Genomic DNA, 17,323 nt, shown 5'->3' with positions numbered 1-17,323 from the left:
GTCATATTTCTATTTTTTCGCTGTGTTATTATTCTCGTAATTTATTGCCGGGGCCTAACAAGTGGTATCAGAGCTGAAGTTCCAACAGATCCAGCCAGGCAGATAGTGGATTGGATCCTGGATGTATATATGAAAATAAATATACCACGACGATAAGAAAATTACGACGAGTCCATTGGTACAGTCCGTTTCAAAAAAATGTTTGCAGAATCGACCTAATGATGAATAGTAAAATAGTAGGCTTACTGTTGCTGAGTCCGTTTCAAGTAAGCCCAGCACTATTCACGTATAGTACTATTCACATGTATAGTTACTATTCATACATACAGGTACTGTTTACGTATAGTACTATTCACGTGTATGGTTTTTTTGTTGGTGATAATATATCTGCACAAGTAAAAATGGACGATAGAACAACAAGCACAAATGGTTAGACTCAACTCATCAAACTATGCAGTATGGAAGATCTTTTATGCTGTAAAGATCTATTTGAAACGATTGAGTTGAAAGGAGTCAGGCCAACTTCAATAAATGAGACTGATTGGAAATCGATTAACAAAAAAGTAGTCGCAACTATAAAGGCAGTCGTTGAAATGAGCGTCATAAATCATATCGCTCATGAAAAAGATGCCTATTCAATCTGGAAGAAGTTGGAGGACATGTAAGAGCGGAAGAATGCCCAGAACAAATCTTTTTTAATTAAAAAGCTTGTAAATCTAAAGTACAGAGATGGCGAAGTGCTTCAGATCACTTGGGCAAATTTCAAGAAATATTGAACCAACTGACGATGTCAAAATAGTGTTTACGACCAGGTGCAGGCACTATTCTTATTGAGTTCCTTGCCGGACAGTTGGGAGACGCTGACTGTTACGCTCAATAATGTGTCAGAGGGGAATCTAACCTTAACCATAGTTAAGGAAAGTATTCTGAATGAAGAAACCAGACGTAAGGAGAATGGTACGAGTAGCAACTCAGATGACTCATTACAGTTACAGAAAGGAGGGGGAGAAGCAAAACCAGATACCCCCAAAATCCAGACAAACGTGATTTCACGGAGAAGATCCAAGTCAAGAAAGGTGTCACTTGTTATCATTGTGGCAAGCCTAGTCACATCCAAAGGCACTGCAGAAAGTGGAAGAAGGAACGAGCCAAAGAAAATGAGGAAAAAGACGATACGGAGGTAGCTTCAGTAGCTATTGATGTTGACGCACTTGGTGATGGTAGTGCGCTGATTTCTCATGCTGGTCTCAGTGAGTGTTCCACTAGTCAACAATCTCTTGGATTATTGACTCTGCATGTTCTTATCATATTTCTTCAAAGAAGGAATATTTTTCATCACTTACCCTCGGAGATTACGGCCATGTCAAGACTTTGAATGGCACATATGTGAAAATTGCGGCATTGGAACAGTATGCATCAAAACCAATGCTGGTTATGATCTCTGGTTGGAAGATGTGAGATACACTCCTACGAAACTTCAATCTGATCTCAGTTCATTGTCTTGATGAATTGGGTTATGCAAATCTGTTTGTCAACAGAACTGGAAGCTTTCCAAAGGTAACTTGGTGTTCGGTAGAGGAAGAAAGTTCAACACCCTCTACTACACCAGGCCAAAGTTTGCACGGGAGTGGTGAATGCAGTTGAAGATTCATCTGCTGAGTTGTGGCACCAACGACTTGGTCATTTGAGTGAGAAAGGAATGGAGACTCTCACTAAGAAGAAAATGCTATCTTTGAAAGGTTTGCCTCTGAAAATATGCACTGATTGTTTGTCTGGTAAACAACATAGAGTTTCCTTTCAAAGATCCCCTTCTCCTTCTAGAAAGCCTGGTATTCTAGAATTGGTACACACTGATGTTTCTCAATGGGTGACAAATCCTTGAGTGGTTGTTCATATTACATCAGCTTTATTGATGACCATTCTAGAAAGGTGTGGGCTTTACCAATAAAGTCTAAAGACCAAGTGCTGGATATGTTTAAAGTCTTTCATGTCAGTGTTGAAAGACAAATGGGAAGAAGCTAAAATGTGTTAGAGCTGATAATGGTGGTGAGGACAGAGGACCATTTGAGAAGTATTGCTCAGAACACGGCATCAGACATCAGAACAGTTCCCAAAACTCCACAACAAAATGGAGTTGCAAAGAGAATGAACAGGACCATTGTTGAAAGGGTTAGATGTATGCTCTCTCATGCTAAACTTCCTAAAACCTTTTGGGATGAAGCAATGAATACTGCAGTTTACTTGATCAACCTTTCACCTTCAACCTCCCTCAACGGAGATGTACCAGAAAACGTGTGGTTAGGGAAAAATATTTCTTACGATCATCTTAGAATATTTGGCTGCAGGGCTTTTGTTCATATTCCAAAGATGAAATCCAAGCTTGATTCGAAGTCAAAACAGTGTATCTTCTTGGGTTATGGAAATGATGATTTTGGGTACAGATTATGGGATCCAGTTGAAAAGAAGCTCATTAGAAGCAGATGTCGTATTCCTGGAAGACCAAACCATTGAAGACTTTGAGAAAAATAAGCCAAAGTCTATCAATGGGTTTCCTGTTAGTCTTGATGCAGAACCTCATGTAGAACCACAAAACGATGAAGAAGATGATGGCGAACCTGTTCAGAATGATGTTGAACCAGCTCCAATAGAAGAACTGCCTCAATTGAGAAGATCTGCGAGAGGCAAGATACCTTCCCAGAGATATTCTCCCAATGAGTATGACTTGTTGACTCAAGGGGGAGAACCAGAGAACTACTAAGAGGAAATGGAAGATTGTAAAAGAAGAATGGTGGAAAGCCATGCAAGATGAGATGGTCCTTGCATGAGAACCAGACTTATGAGTTGGTGAAACTGCCTCAAGTAAGAAGGCACTGAAGAACAAATGGGTGTTCAGGTTGAAGACTGAACAGAACAACTCACAGTCGAGGTACAAGGCAAGATTGGTTTGTGAAGGGATTCGGTCAGAAGAAAGAAGTTGACTTTGAAGAAATTTTCTCACATGTGGTCAAGATGTCTTCTATCAGAGTTGTGTTCGGTTTAGCAGCTAGCTTGAATTTGGAGATCGAGCAACTTGATGTAAAGACCGCTTTCCTCCATGGTGACTTAGAGGAGGAAATTTATACGGAGCAGCCAGAAGGGTTCAAGTCAAAGGCAAAGAACACTTGGTGTGTAAACTGCAGAAGAGCTTGTATGGCCTCAAACAAGCTCCCAGACAGTGGTACAAAAAGTTTGACTCTTTCATGGTAAATCATGGTATGAGAAAACTATTTCTAACCATTATGTGTTTGTAAAAAGTTTCGAAGATGGTGACTTTATCATTATCTTGTTATATGTGGATGATATGCTAATTGTGGGACACTGTTGAGAAAATTGGAGCTTGAAAAAGGAGCTTGAAAAATCCTTTGCCATGAAGGATTTGGGATCGGCAAAACAGATTCTCAGAATGAAGATCTCTAGAGACAGGAAACAAAGAAAGTTGTTTATCTCAAACGAAGTACATAGAGAAAATTCTCAGCAGATTCAACATGAGCAATGTGAAACTAGTTTGTACTCCACTTGCAGGTCATTTCAAATTAAGTCTCAGTCCATGTCCTTCAAGTGAGAAAGAAAAAGAAGAACTGAAGAAGATTCCTTATGCATCTGCCGTTGGTAGCTTGATGTACGCCATGGTATCCACAAGACCGGATATTGCTCATGCTGTTGGTGTTTGTTAGCCGATTTCTTTCAAATCCAGGTAAAGAACACTAGAATGCAGTGAAGTGGATTCTCAGGTATCTTAGGAGCACTTCCAAAATCTGCTTATGTTTTGGTGATAATAGACCTATGTTAGATGGTTATACAGATGTAGATATGGGTGGTGATGTTGATTCACGCAAATCAACTTCGGCATATCTGATGACCTTTGCAGGAGCAGCAGTTTCTTGGCAATCAAATTTGCAAAAACGTTGCACTCTCATCCACTGTGGTAGTCAAAGCGCAATACATCTCAACAAGAATTCGACCTTTCATTCAAGGTCAAAGCACATTGATGTAAGGTATCATTGGATACGTGATGCGCTGGAGATGAAGTTATTTTAGATTGAAAAGATTCACACTGATAATAATGGCGCTGATATGATGACTAAAGCTTTACCTACGAAGAAGCTTGTCACTTACAGATAGATAGCCGGTATGGCTAACGTCCCCACTTGAGTGTGCAGGGGGAGATTTTTCGTGGCGGTGACCACTCAATGGGACCCACATTTAAAATAAATAAATAAAAAGGGAGAAGAAAAGAAAATGTGGTAGGTCCCTCCGACATGTGGGACCCACACAACTTGAAAATAAAAGAAGAGAAGAAAATTCTTTCAGTGGATCTCACTTTATTTTCACGCGTCCACTTCTCCTATAAATAGTAGTTAATTTAGTTCATCAACACACAAGTAGAGTAAAAGAAAGAAAAGACATTTAGAGAGTTATAGTTTTAGAAAGGGTTGTAAAACTAGGGTAGAGAAAATAGTGAAGATAATTTGGGGTATTTTTTGGGAAACACTTTTGAGTGCCACTATTTCTGTATTACTCTCTTTGTTAGCCTTTTTTTTTTCCGCTGTGTTATTATTCTCGTAATTTTATTGCCGGGGTCCTAACAAATTTTTCGTTCACTATTAAATCATTATTGTAATTTTTTGGGGCATCTTGCCATTAATTTAATGATTGCAAAATTTAGTTACATTAATTGTTTTTTAACTGTTAGTCCTTTTTATTGATATTTTTGAGAGGATTTCAATGATTTTTTAAAGTACTTTTAGCAATGTATACAAAATAAGAAAACTCATTCATATGGTCAAACTAATATCTCTAAAGTTTCATTAACCAATATTTAAATTTTCATTACATGGCAAGAGGGATATTTTGCTGCCAATTAGTTAATTTTACTACTAGAATAACATCCCCAAAATCCAACCCCATCCAACCCACAAAATAATCCTCATGTTAATTTAATCTTGATCCCAACATGTAGCTACATAGCACCAACACAACTACTAGGGAAGCTCTAAGAAGCTTACAAATCCATAAAGCTTTCTTCCTTGCATCATCCACCTCCTTCTTTCTTTCTTCAATCTATCAAGCTTTCTCAACAATCTGACTATGACTACCTTTGATCGAGGATGAACAACAAAATCCACCCATTCAAGATAACGACAGTAGCTAGCAGTCTAAAAAAAATAAAAAAATAACTTTCAACAAACCTCATAAAATGCAGTAAAAAAGAAAATAAATATACATCTACCCCATAATTGCTCCATTGGAGAAATCTCCGCCCAGGATTACTTTCAGTCCATGAGGTTCTCATAATGGCTTCCTAACCACATCTGCATAGTGTTGAAGCCATTGCATTCGTTCTATGCTAGATGTAGAAGATTCGGCCATGAGAGGGTAACGAAAATAAATAGATGAGCTAACGTGAGGAAATCTTCAGCTAGGGCATAAGTTAAAAGGAAAAGATAGGGCAGGAGAGAGAAAATTGTGATTTTAGTTTTTTTTTTTCATTATCTGATATGGCCAGCTGATATGGTGAGTTTCTCTGTCCTGTAAATGATTTGTTAGTGTTCATGTCAGACTTCCGTTTGACACTCACCGGTAAATTGGATAGAAAGATTTTTGTGAAACACTAATTAAAATTAATATATTTTTTGTGACAAATTGAATTCTAGGTATGCAACTGAAATAGTGCCTATACTTTAGGTATGTCCGGTGAAATTAAGCCATCTCCAGGTATCGAGTTACTCCTCCAATACTTGGAGATTGGAAGCTCTTTGAAATCAAAGCATGGTCTCTGGGCTTAAAAGGAGAGGATTAGCGATAGATGCAAGGAGCAAAGAGAAAGAGGGTGTAGAAAAAAAAAAGGCAAGAGAAAGACAAGATGAGAATATATGATATGAATTTTTTCATTTATTTAATTAAAAATGTGTCCATGTCAATAAATTACCATATCTTTGACAAAAAAACTAGCTAATAGCATTTTCTTTGGTACTCTAATAATAATTAAGGGATTTTTAAGTGATGAATTGAAGTTTAAGAATGGTAATGCGTGGGGCATATAGTTCAGGGACAACCGGTGAAAATAAGCTTATGAATTCATTACCAAAATATTTTATTTTTAGAATTAAAAAGTTTGCTTGTTATAAAAAGAAAAGAAAAAAAAAAATGCAAAATGGCGCTCAGTTCAAGCCTTCATAACCTAAACCGGGCTTAGAGCCAGAAGTTCGGGATGCAATTTCTTAGCTCCTCGAGCTCAAAGAGCCACTATATAGCAAAAGAAGACTATGAGACCTTACTTGAACACGGCTATAAAGCTCGACCCTTTTCGTCTTCTTTTCTCTCCGAATCTCCGCGGTAGAAGGATTAACCATATCAAAACAACCTTCGCGTTCCGAAACCTTCGTTTCTCAAGCGAAACCATAACTCCAAGTCGCCATCTTCTTCTGCGACGCCGTTATCGTTGCAGAGCAATGGGGACATCTTCTCCTGAAGCAGCTGTTCAAGTTCACGTTAAGGACAAAATTGAACTGACGGAGATTGAGAAGAAGATTTTTGATCGCCTTCTTAACACCCTGCGTCACTGCAATCTCAAAACTGAGCTCCGTGTTGCCGGCGGTTGGGTTCGCGACAAGGTCGGTCGCCTAATAATACACACTTATTTATACACATTGTACAGAACATTTCGTTTTTTGGACGGTTCGTATGCTTTGTGAGAAATTTTTTCGGGTTTTAGTAATTCTCAGTTGTCAGAGTTTTGGGCCTATCAAGTGTTTGATTAAAGTCCACCCTTAGGAAAGCAGAGAGAATTATGAGCGATAAGTGGGTATTTGGATTATAAAATTATTGGTTTAGTTCACTTGGGAAGAATGATTTAGTGTTAAAAAGGTGAAGAAAGGTGTTGGAACTGACTGTTGAAATTGGGGTTTCAGTATGAGCAGGTTTCATTACCATAATTTGTAGATGATGAATTTCTCTTAGATGTATCTCTGGTTACTTGAGAGTTGAGATACTGAAGTCTATGGCAGGAGGAGATAGCTTGTAAGATTGGATAGTGTCTATAATACATGTTTGCATATTCTAAGAAAGAAGCTAAAAAGACAATTGACAAATGATATCTATTTACATGTTTGCGCTCGCTCTAATTGGGGTTTGGATATGATGTTTTCTTTATTTCTCTTCATTCTTCATTAATATGTTCATGTATTATTTCCTTATAATGGTAATTTTCTCATTGGCAGATTTTAGGCAAGGATTGTTATGACATTGATATTGCTATTGACAATATGTTGGGCAGTGAGTTTGTTGATAAGGTCAGGGAGTATTTATTATCTACTGGGGAAGTGGCACAGGGTATTGGCATTATTCCACGGTAGAATTCATCTCTCCTTTGTTCTAGTCTATAAGTAATATTTCTTTGCAGATTTCATTTAGAATACAACTAACCTCACATTAAACATGAATTTATTATTTCATTGACATTTCACTGCTGTTGTTGGTTCTTTAGTTGTTTAGTTTTGTAAAAGGTTATCCCTATGTGGATGAATATAATATTCACTACAAAATTGATATGAACATTTGACTTGCCAGATGCTGAGATTCTGCAATATAAATTCAGAAAAACTTAAGATACGGTGGCAATTTCTCCAAGTAAATAATGTTAATTGTAAAAAACTTGCATTGCTTTCATCTATGCAGGGAAATTTCCCCAAGAACTATTTTAGTTGTGCATATTGATGAAGAAATAAGTTTCAGAATTTCCAGGAAGTTACTGCTCATGTTACTGTAGCATATTACTGTTTACTATACTGTAGCAATTCTCCAATTTAGGGTTAATTTATATTTTAATACTTTATGTTTTAGTTAAATTAGGCTTTGTTTAAAATAGTTAAATCCTTTAACTATTTAGTAATTCACTCTATTAGGATTTTAAGTTTAATTCATATTCTACTAGTATGTAAAATTAAAAACCTTTTTTCTAGTCAGATTTATATGCTATATGAAGGTTGTAACATGTTACATTATGACTTTAGATTTGGTGTTTTCTGGAGTTGTAACTACTATTTCTCTTTCTGATTCTTTTTTTCTTGTCCTCTGATTGGATATTCCATGCCCCCCCCCCCCCCCCCCAAAAAAAAAAAAAAAAAAAAATCTGAACATTTTATGCAGCAAGTACCAAATTCATACGCTTTTTTGTTTCATTTTTCATGCTTGTTGCTTGGACTTCTTTGTAGACTAATATGTTCCGTCTTACTAATCTTAGCTTTATAAGCTTGTAATCTTATCCATGTCATTCCAAAGAAATGCCATGGATAACTAGGGAACCACTACAATAGGAAATAACGGATCTATTCACTTAAGTTGAAAAAGCTGCTTCATGGATATCTACCTAGGGAAGGTCGAAAGCTGAAGGAAGTATAAAAGAAAGAAGATCGTGCTTCTTCTTCGTTTACTACATCGGCAATAGGATCGTCTCGTCGAGTATGAAAGAAATAGTAGCAACCAACGGTGTGAAAGCGTCCGTTAACTAATAGGTATAGGTAGGTGTAATATGTTATAGCTGCATAGTAATTAAAGGCACAAGGCGCACTGGGCTGCTGGAGCCTAGGCGCTAGCCTCCAAGCGAAGGCGAGGCCTAAGTGAAGTGAGGCGCAAAAAAAAAAAAAAGGATAAAATACATAATTCGAAAAATATATTTTAAGATATCAATAAAAAAAAGAGAAAAAAGTAGAAAACATGGAAAGAAACACACATGAATCAGAAAAAATGGCAACATGACAAGTTATACTTAAGATATTAGAGTTGACAGAAAAGAGTATAATCAAAATAATGCAAAAAAAGGAAAAGAAATAGAAAGCAAATATAGGAAGAAAAATTGAAAGAGTTATATTTGGATGGAATGGGCTAAAGACTAGATTCCAAGAGGTGACTGCTGGATGAAGGAGTGGAGGTTGGATCACAAAGCACATCTCTTTTATATTTATTTATTTATTTAAGCTGATGTTGGCTAGATAGCTTTATATTGAAAAAAAAAAAAATCCTAGATGACTTGTTTTGGAAAACAAAAAAATAGAAAGGCGCAAAAAAGGTGCACGCCTCCACCCACAGGCGATAGCCTGAGTGAAGTTGCGCGCGGCCTGCCTCAGGACTGTTGAGGTGCAAGCCCTTGAGCCTTAAGTAAGGCGCGCCTTTAATTACTATGTATAGCTGGCAGCTATGGAGCAATAGAAAAGGGCTTATTGCTTATCAAATACGTGATTGAACTAATTTTTTTGTGTGGATGGGCAGCACGTAGAGTAGAAGACTGAAAATCCTCATGTCACTAGTTGAATTATGGTTCCTGACACGTGATAAATTTCTGTATCAGTTCTATTCTACAATTAAATTACTTCAATAAATTAGTCAATATAGATCTGATATGGACCCAGCATACATATTCACTAATAGTATAATTCCTGATATATGCTTAACTTATCCACCTAAATGTCTGTAGATATAGTCTTTTTAGATGTCAGACAATGAAAAAGTTTATCTTATAAAATGAAAAAGATAAATATAAAAAAACAATTAGATTATGTCTCCTCTTCTTTTTATTTGATTTGTTCATAATGTGTCTCCTCTCATTCAGAAAGAATGTTAGTACTTCATAGTTGACCAATATGGTTCTATTCTTGCAGCAATCCTGACCAGTCCAAGCACTTAGAAACTGCAAGGATGCGCCTTTTTGATTTATGGATAGATTTTGTAAACTTAAGGTGTGAAGAGTATAGTGAAGGCAGTCGTATTCCTACAATGGTGAACTTCTAACTTAGCATCTACTTGTCTAATAATTTTTTAGTTCCATGTTCATGGAGTGTGTTTCTGTTTGTTAAGTTCTTAAAAATGCTAAATTTAGTTGCATATGATGGGAACAATTTTTGCAGTTAACCATAGAAACAATCTCTGGTTAAAACAACTTCAAGTGATAGTCTTAGGTTAGAGCCATGCGTTGAGTAGCCTTTTCTGATTTACTTATTAAACCATCAGTTGAATTTGATTTCTTCTATTGCGATTTAGCTGAATATGTAATTTATTTAGGACATAAAATTTACTTGTTTAATCTGCATTGAGTTTGCAACAGAAATTTGGCACAGCAAAAGAGGATGCTTTTAGAAGAGATTTAACCATTAACAGGTATCTTCCTCTTTAAATGATTAAATTGGTGCACTCTCTGTACGCTGTTCATGATAACTATATATTTGTTGTTGGACTAACGTATGGCATTAACATTTCATTTTATGTCAGCTTGTTCTACAATATTAATACCAGTTCAGTTGAGGACTTTACTGAAAGAGGTTAAGATAGGCTTTTTATGCTGTTCTCTTTCTTTTGCTGTCAAGTAAATTTGTTACGTCCTTTGTATAAAGCTTTCTCACTTATATTACCTTCTCTTTCTTTCATTGCAGGCATTGAAGATCTAAAGTCTGGAAAAATAGTTACTCCTTACCTCCAAAAGCTACTTTTTTGGATGATCCGCTTAGAGTTCTTCGAGCTATTCGATTTGGTACTTCTGAATTTAGATTTTATTTGATTGTGTTGGGAATTTCAATTTTCTTTTTCCTTTTGGTGAGATTTGACTACACATAATTTTTTGGATAACACATGCAAGTTTCTAGCTCAGCATGTCTTGAAATAGCTCAGTATCAAAACTTGTATTTTTTTGTATATCTATTTTGTTTTCTTAGTGTCATGTAATGTCTTTAAGAAGTATTCGGGTTTTATCCTTTCAATTGAATTATAAATTTACTATGAAATAAAACTCTACCAAACAATTAGAACTCATGTTGGTCCTTGGATAGGTGAAACATGTTGAACTCTGTAAGTCTTCTAGGGCTTCATTTTAAACAACTACCAACTAATAACAGCAGTAATTAAGAAGTAACATCAAACTTAAGTGATTGATCATTGCTCTGAAATTGCTATGCATATATGGCAATAACTCAACTGCTGAAAACTTTTGAGTCCATGTCTATTATATAACCTGATCATGTCTATAAAACACCTCAAATTTTTCATATGCGCAGTCAGCTAGCGTGATCTTACAACCTAATATTTTTCTTCACTTCTATTGGTTCTTTTTTTCTTGCTTCTCTTTTTCCATTTCTATGTCTTACATGGCTAATTTCTGGTTATTTAGGTGCAAGGTTTGGATTCATACTTGATGAAGAACTCAAAGTAGCTGCTGCCTGTGATGATGTGAAAAATGCTCTTGCAGTGAAAATTAGCAAAGAGCGCATTGGAACTGAAGTATGCTAACCCTCTTGAATAGATGAATAGCATATGCCTCAAAATATTTTTTATGTCTGGCAAGACATTGACTTGCTTGTGAGGGACTTCTTTATATCCATTGTGTACTATGATAGTAGTTTATTATTTATCTCGTTGCTGCTCTTCTGTGCAGGTTGATCTCATGATTTCTGGCAATCAACCTGTTAAAGCTATGACACATATTTCAGATTTGACATTATTCTGGGTTGTCTTTGGTTTTCCTCCTAAGGTTGAGCCAGCAGTGTCAGAAGGATGCCACAAGTATGATATGGTCCATGATGTCATTGATAATTACATCTTATCTCTGTTTTTGTAAAAAAATCTGCTGCTAAACTAGTCCAAAATCCAAATTAGAGTTTGTTATATTATTTAGCAAGAGTTTAGGAATGATGAAGGCATGCATCAGTGTGATTATAATTTATCTTTCTCTAGTTAGGCATGGCTACCGGTTCATTTTGAACTGGAACAAACCTTACTGTAGATGAACCGGAATCGGATCAGAACCGTCGGTTCAAAATTTTGAACCAGAACCGATGGTTCAAGGGCCGGTTAAGGTTCATGTGAATGTTAAAATTTGAACTTGAACGCCTGAACCGGTGGTTCCAGTCCGGTTCGAACCGAAAATTTTCTATTTTTATTTTCAAAATAATAATCACTTAGCATATTTTATACATCTCTAAAAGTCTCAATAATATTTTACTGCATGATATACTTAAGATTTTTTTTTTTTTAAAAACACTTTCTTTAAAAGTTAAAAATCTAAAAAGTAAAATGGAAAGAAAAGAGAGAAATATTTAGTCTAAACTTATATTGTTTTTAACTTTTTTTTACCCTTTTAAATTGTTTACTAAGTTTAAAATTACATTTTTTGAAGCATTTTTCAAAATTTTCTTATAATTTATTTAATTAATAACATTTAAACAAAATAAAGTGATAACTTATTTGATTATTTTGTAAATTAATTAATTTTATTCTTATAAGTATGAGCATTCTAAAATTTACCAATATTTTTTAAACTCATATTAATATTTTCGAAAAAGATGTAAGTAAGAACCGATTTTTTTTAAAAAAAAAAAAATATATCGCTGGAAATCGTGATCGGAACCGTCGGTTCATCGGAATCGTACCGGAACCGGCGGTTCAAGGGCGTTCAGGTTCAACATTTCAAAAATTTTGAACCGTCGGTTCCATGAACCGCCATGCCTATCTCTAGTCCAGTAATTTGGTGGTCAAACATAGTGCGTTTTAAAAGTTTCCTCCTCTCTCCTGAAATTTTGCCGCTTTGGAATTTAAAAATAGATGCAGCTTATTGAGCAAAGTAAACCCATTCATTCAATATCGTTTGAGCAGTTTTGATGTTTTGCATTTTTATTAAGAAATTTTTGTAGTATAATAGCAGCTGGAATGCACGCTTTTCATGAGATACTGATCCTGAGAGAATTCCTATACACTTTTGCTAACATCATTATTATTGGGCTTAAGAATGTCATTGTGTTTACAGCAGCCTTTTATTATATATATGTTTTTTTTTTTTCCTACTCACAGGATCCTTTTACCCATTTTAGGCTCTGTGTTGCTTACTGGATGCTGCATGGAACCTTATTCAATCAATTGGGTGTTCTTTCTTCACTGTGAGTGAGCCACGAATTATTTCCCAAATCTTTTTACTTTCACCTTCTTCTGTTGACATTATCTAAGTAGTTTCCATTTCAATTCTTTTTATGCATGTTTAGTGTGTTGTCTTTGGTTTTGAGTTATAAATACTGTCACATTTGCATTCTAGGATGAACAAAGGAGACTCTGTTTATATGCTGCGTTGTTTCTTCCATTCAGAAATGTTACATACAAGGATGAGAAGGGTAAAAAGGTATGGTCCTTGTTTCGTTTTATTTATATCCTGCATCTTTTTGTGCTTGTTTCTTTATTTCTGGAAGCATGCAACGGATCCACATGACACTAAACGTGCATCACAGGAAGTTGTTACCATTGGTTAGTTTTCATAATAGGGTGATGCAAATTTTTAAGCCTTTTTTCGCACCATTTGTTGTCCCCCTTGTTATAATTCTCTCACCCTCTCTCAGAATGGGATTTTGACAGGGGGCCACTTTACAGTTGTATTTTTTTCGGGCCATCCTGACCTGGCTGCAACTTTCAACAAAGTACAAACATTTTGATTTTGAATCATAACTGAATGGCCTTTAGCCCTGAATTATTCTTTCAGGCTTTTGTCGTTTCTCAATTTCTGATTGTACTCTTTGTCTTGGGTTTCAATACATGCATATCTTTATTTCGATATCCAATAGTTAAGTTTATTTGCTGCTGAAGCTGCCCATGTGTTCTCATGCTGCAGGCTCCTGTTGTCAACTTTGTCTTCAAAGACTCTCTTAAGCAAAAAGTCAGCGACCTCTGAAAACAGTGAGTTTAACCTATTCTCTTTGGTTTCTAACTGCATCTACTAATGATAGGATATAATTTCAACAGTCTCAGGGGCTTCTTGAAGATAACTTCAATTGTTTTTTTTGTAGGTTATTAAGATACATAGGTCAATTGAGAAATTCTTAAACTTGATCCCTTTGCTATTTCTAATGAGGACACCCATCCAGATGAAGTTGACTGGGGAGTAGAACTTATTGATGTGCCTTTCTCATCAGAACACCGCGTATTGGCAGGTATTAAAGTTGTCCACGGCACATTCAACTTTCGCTGATTTCTCTATGATTCTTTCTTATTTGGCTCATCTATTCATAACTTTCACAACTACAAACAATCATTCTAGTAAATACCTATAAATTTGTAACAAGTCACCAACCTCCGTCATTTTATTCTAGATAGTCAATATTCTATTCTACACAGTAAGTGACCACAAAATCCCGTGACCGTATAGATGTGCCGGAACAGTTCGGTGTTCTCACCCTGAAATAGCCTGATTGCCTAAATCTGCCCCTTTTGGCATTCATTGGAATGGCTGCTCAGCCATTATATTAAATATATTACAAACAATTAGGGCATTTAGTTCAGTAAACTGCTTCTTGTAACTTTAATGATGCAGGATTTCTGCTACGAGAAATCAAAGACTTCTGGCGAGTTGCTTTATTGATATCTACTGTGATATATCCCACCAACAGAGATTTTACTCAAGAACTTTTAGATAAACAGTTTCAACTCGACAAGAGAAGAGAACTATTTAAGACAGTTGAGAATGCCATAACTGGACTAGGTATGAAAATTCATCTGTGTAATATGATTCATACTCCTAGGAATTTTTATCCTTCTGAGCATAGGTATAAAAATGTCAAATACTCATTATTTGCTATGTATATATTATAGACATAAGAAAACCCTAGTTTGTTTTATTTTGACTGGGAAGCTCCCCTTCATGTCCTTTTTCTGATTGTGATGTTTTTATCATGATACAGGTCTTGAAAAAATCTGGGACGTAAAGCCATTGGTTAATGGCAAAGATATTATCAGCGTTTTGCAGCTTAAATCAGGAGGACCTCTTGTTCGGGAATGGGTAAGGCATTCGTTCTTTCCCATAGTTGAGAGCTACTATAAAATTTCTTGATTCCAATTTATTTCCTCTTTGCAGCAACAAAAATTGCTAGCTTGGCAACTTGCCCATCCCACAGGAACTGCAGAAGAATGCCTTGATTGGATGAAGGAAACGCATTCAAAGCGTACCAAAATGGCGTAAACATCAATCTAATTCAATCTCTATTTAATATAAGACCTCATCTAATCTGACTAGAAGTTGCTTTTGCACGTTCCCCTGAGTTCCCATGAACATTCATGTAGCTTTGGGTAATAGACTGATGGAGAAATGATGGAAGACAGGTAGCACAAGAAAATTTCTCAAGTTTCTGAGTAACAATTTTGTACAGATCTACAGATACGTACTTGAAGTTGCAGTCAAGGCAAAAGTATTTTGTTATAAACATTGACTATAGTTTCACCTTCTAAGCATAATTGTTAAGAATCAGAAAATTGTATTTAACTATGGGCTTTATGACCCACTTATTCTACTGTGTTTACACTTGGAATCGCAAACATTTTGACTTGTTCATATAACTGGTATATAGCTGTTAAATATTAGTTCATACAGCTCGTATTTTAACTGCTTTTGGGTTAAGTTTAAAAATCTTATAATGATTCCTTTTCAATTGATCCTCAAGAAGAAGACTACAATTCCCATCTTGGATCGTTTTTGAATCAGATGTCTGGTATGTGATTGAAATGTCTTCTGTGTACCATGGATATGGGCATGCTAGAGAAGCAACAGGATCAAGAACTCAACAAATCTCACATAACAGTCATTTTAACTTACAAATCTAGTCTCAGTTATCACGTCAGAAAAAATAGAAATCAATTCCCTATCAAACAGAGGAAATTGAACATCTTAATTTCGTGTATTTCATTATTTTGGCAACAAAAAGGAAAAAAAAAGCCTTTAAGACCAAATTACACAAACTGAAAGCCTTGCAACACAGGCCATTTGATCAGGCATCAAACCAAACATCTTGAAATCACACAAAACTTGCAGGAACATTTCTTTCAACCAAAAACAGAGTATACCGGACAATACATTTAAGTATGCAAGGAAGGAAGCAATCTTGCTCATATTCATATGAACCCATCATTCAAATGCACAAATTCAGCATTTCCCAACACATTACTAATTGAATGGAATTGAATATAGACAAGTTGAAAATACTAAATAATACTGAAAAGAAACAACACATATGTTTTGAATCCAGTACTTGATTTTCCTTTAATGAATCAACATGTAAATTGATTACATAGAAAACACCAATCATGTTCCATATTTTTGAAACAAACTAAAAAAAAGAACCACCAAAAATGTTTTCCTTGTCATATCTGCAATTAAACAGCAGCTCAATGGCCAAGGTTGTGGAAAAGAGGAAGAGAGAATGTACAAGAGGCACTAAACAGAACCCGAGTCAGGATCAGAATCAGACCCCAGAAATTTCTGCATATAAGCAAAAAAATCCTCATTCTCATCAGCATAATCGATCTGATCAAATTCAAAGGTGTTAGCATTATCCAGCAGCTCCTCAACACTAAATTCAGTACCCATTGGCTCATCACGATCAGCGCCTATCGTCAAACATTCATCCTCTCCAAGAGCCCAGATATCATTGCATTCTGAGACAACGTGTTCAAGCTCGTCTACCTGATTATTAGCCCTAAGTTCAGTTCCCAATGGATAATCAAAGTCGCTACCTATAACCCAATTCCCATAATCTCCGTTTGCTCTCATGATACTACAATCTGATGTTACTTCTTGTTGTTCTTCTACTTGATTATTAGCCCAAAATTCAGTACCCATTTGATCATCAAAATCAGAAGCTATAACCAAACAGTCATCATCTCCATTAGCCCTAATCTGGTTATAGTATGACTCCGCTTCATTGTCATTAGCCTTGATACGCTTATTGCCAGACATAACCATCTCACAGTTTACAACTTCACCACCCTCACAATCATCTATTTTCCTCTTGCCCTTATTTTTTTCCCCTGTTTTAGACCCATTTTTCCTCAAACGACAGAGCACTAATTCACGGTTCAAATCAGGCAAACTATACTCAAACAAGATCCAACCGCAATGGTGGCTTGAATTTCTGTTTTTGTATTTGAACCTTTTCTTGGTTGCTTCTATCTTAATCCTACAATCAAAATCTGCCCTAGCCGTGACTTCAAAAATTTTCCCAGAATCTTCTCTATGCCAGTTACCCTCACCAGTACCAACACTTCGATCAACTCTAGAATAGTCAGTAATCAGCGTTTGTTTGTTCTTCTTCTGCGAGGCTTTCTTCTTTAATTCAGTGAAAAAGTAGAGATCCTTAACATCTGTTCTCTCGTCACCACCGAATCTCTTCCAGACTTCCCAGGGCTCTTCTCTTCCATATAACTGGCAGTCACTTACTATCATCTCCGCTGCCGCAAAAAGCTTTCCAGTGAGTTTCTTGTACAGATAGTG

General features: G+C 35.9%; 2 pseudogenes across 1 annotated transcript; both read left to right on the top strand.

Moving 5' to 3' along the window:
• LOC149493775 (uncharacterized) overlaps positions 1-17,323 on the top strand; it is a 77,931-nt pseudogene that overhangs the window by 22,980 nt on the left and 37,628 nt on the right.
• On the top strand, positions 6,206-15,422 carry LOC149493777 (tRNA nucleotidyltransferase cca2-like; annotated as a pseudogene). The gene is made up of 15 exons (XR_016322695.1): positions 6,206-6,653; positions 7,260-7,390; positions 9,696-9,813; positions 10,139-10,191; positions 10,303-10,352; positions 10,464-10,561; positions 11,195-11,304; positions 11,459-11,586; positions 12,891-12,956; positions 13,109-13,192; positions 13,676-13,744; positions 13,851-13,994; positions 14,375-14,542; positions 14,742-14,839; positions 14,915-15,422. The product of XR_016322695.1 is annotated as a tRNA nucleotidyltransferase cca2-like (transcript).

This window comes from Jatropha curcas, chromosome 9 (genome assembly GCF_041381405.1).
Source record: "Jatropha curcas cultivar XTBG-Jc1 chromosome 9, XTBG_Jcur_1.0, whole genome shotgun sequence".
NCBI lineage: Eukaryota > Viridiplantae > Streptophyta > Magnoliopsida > Malpighiales > Euphorbiaceae > Jatropha > Jatropha curcas.
This window is presented reverse-complemented; position numbering and strand designations above follow the sequence as displayed.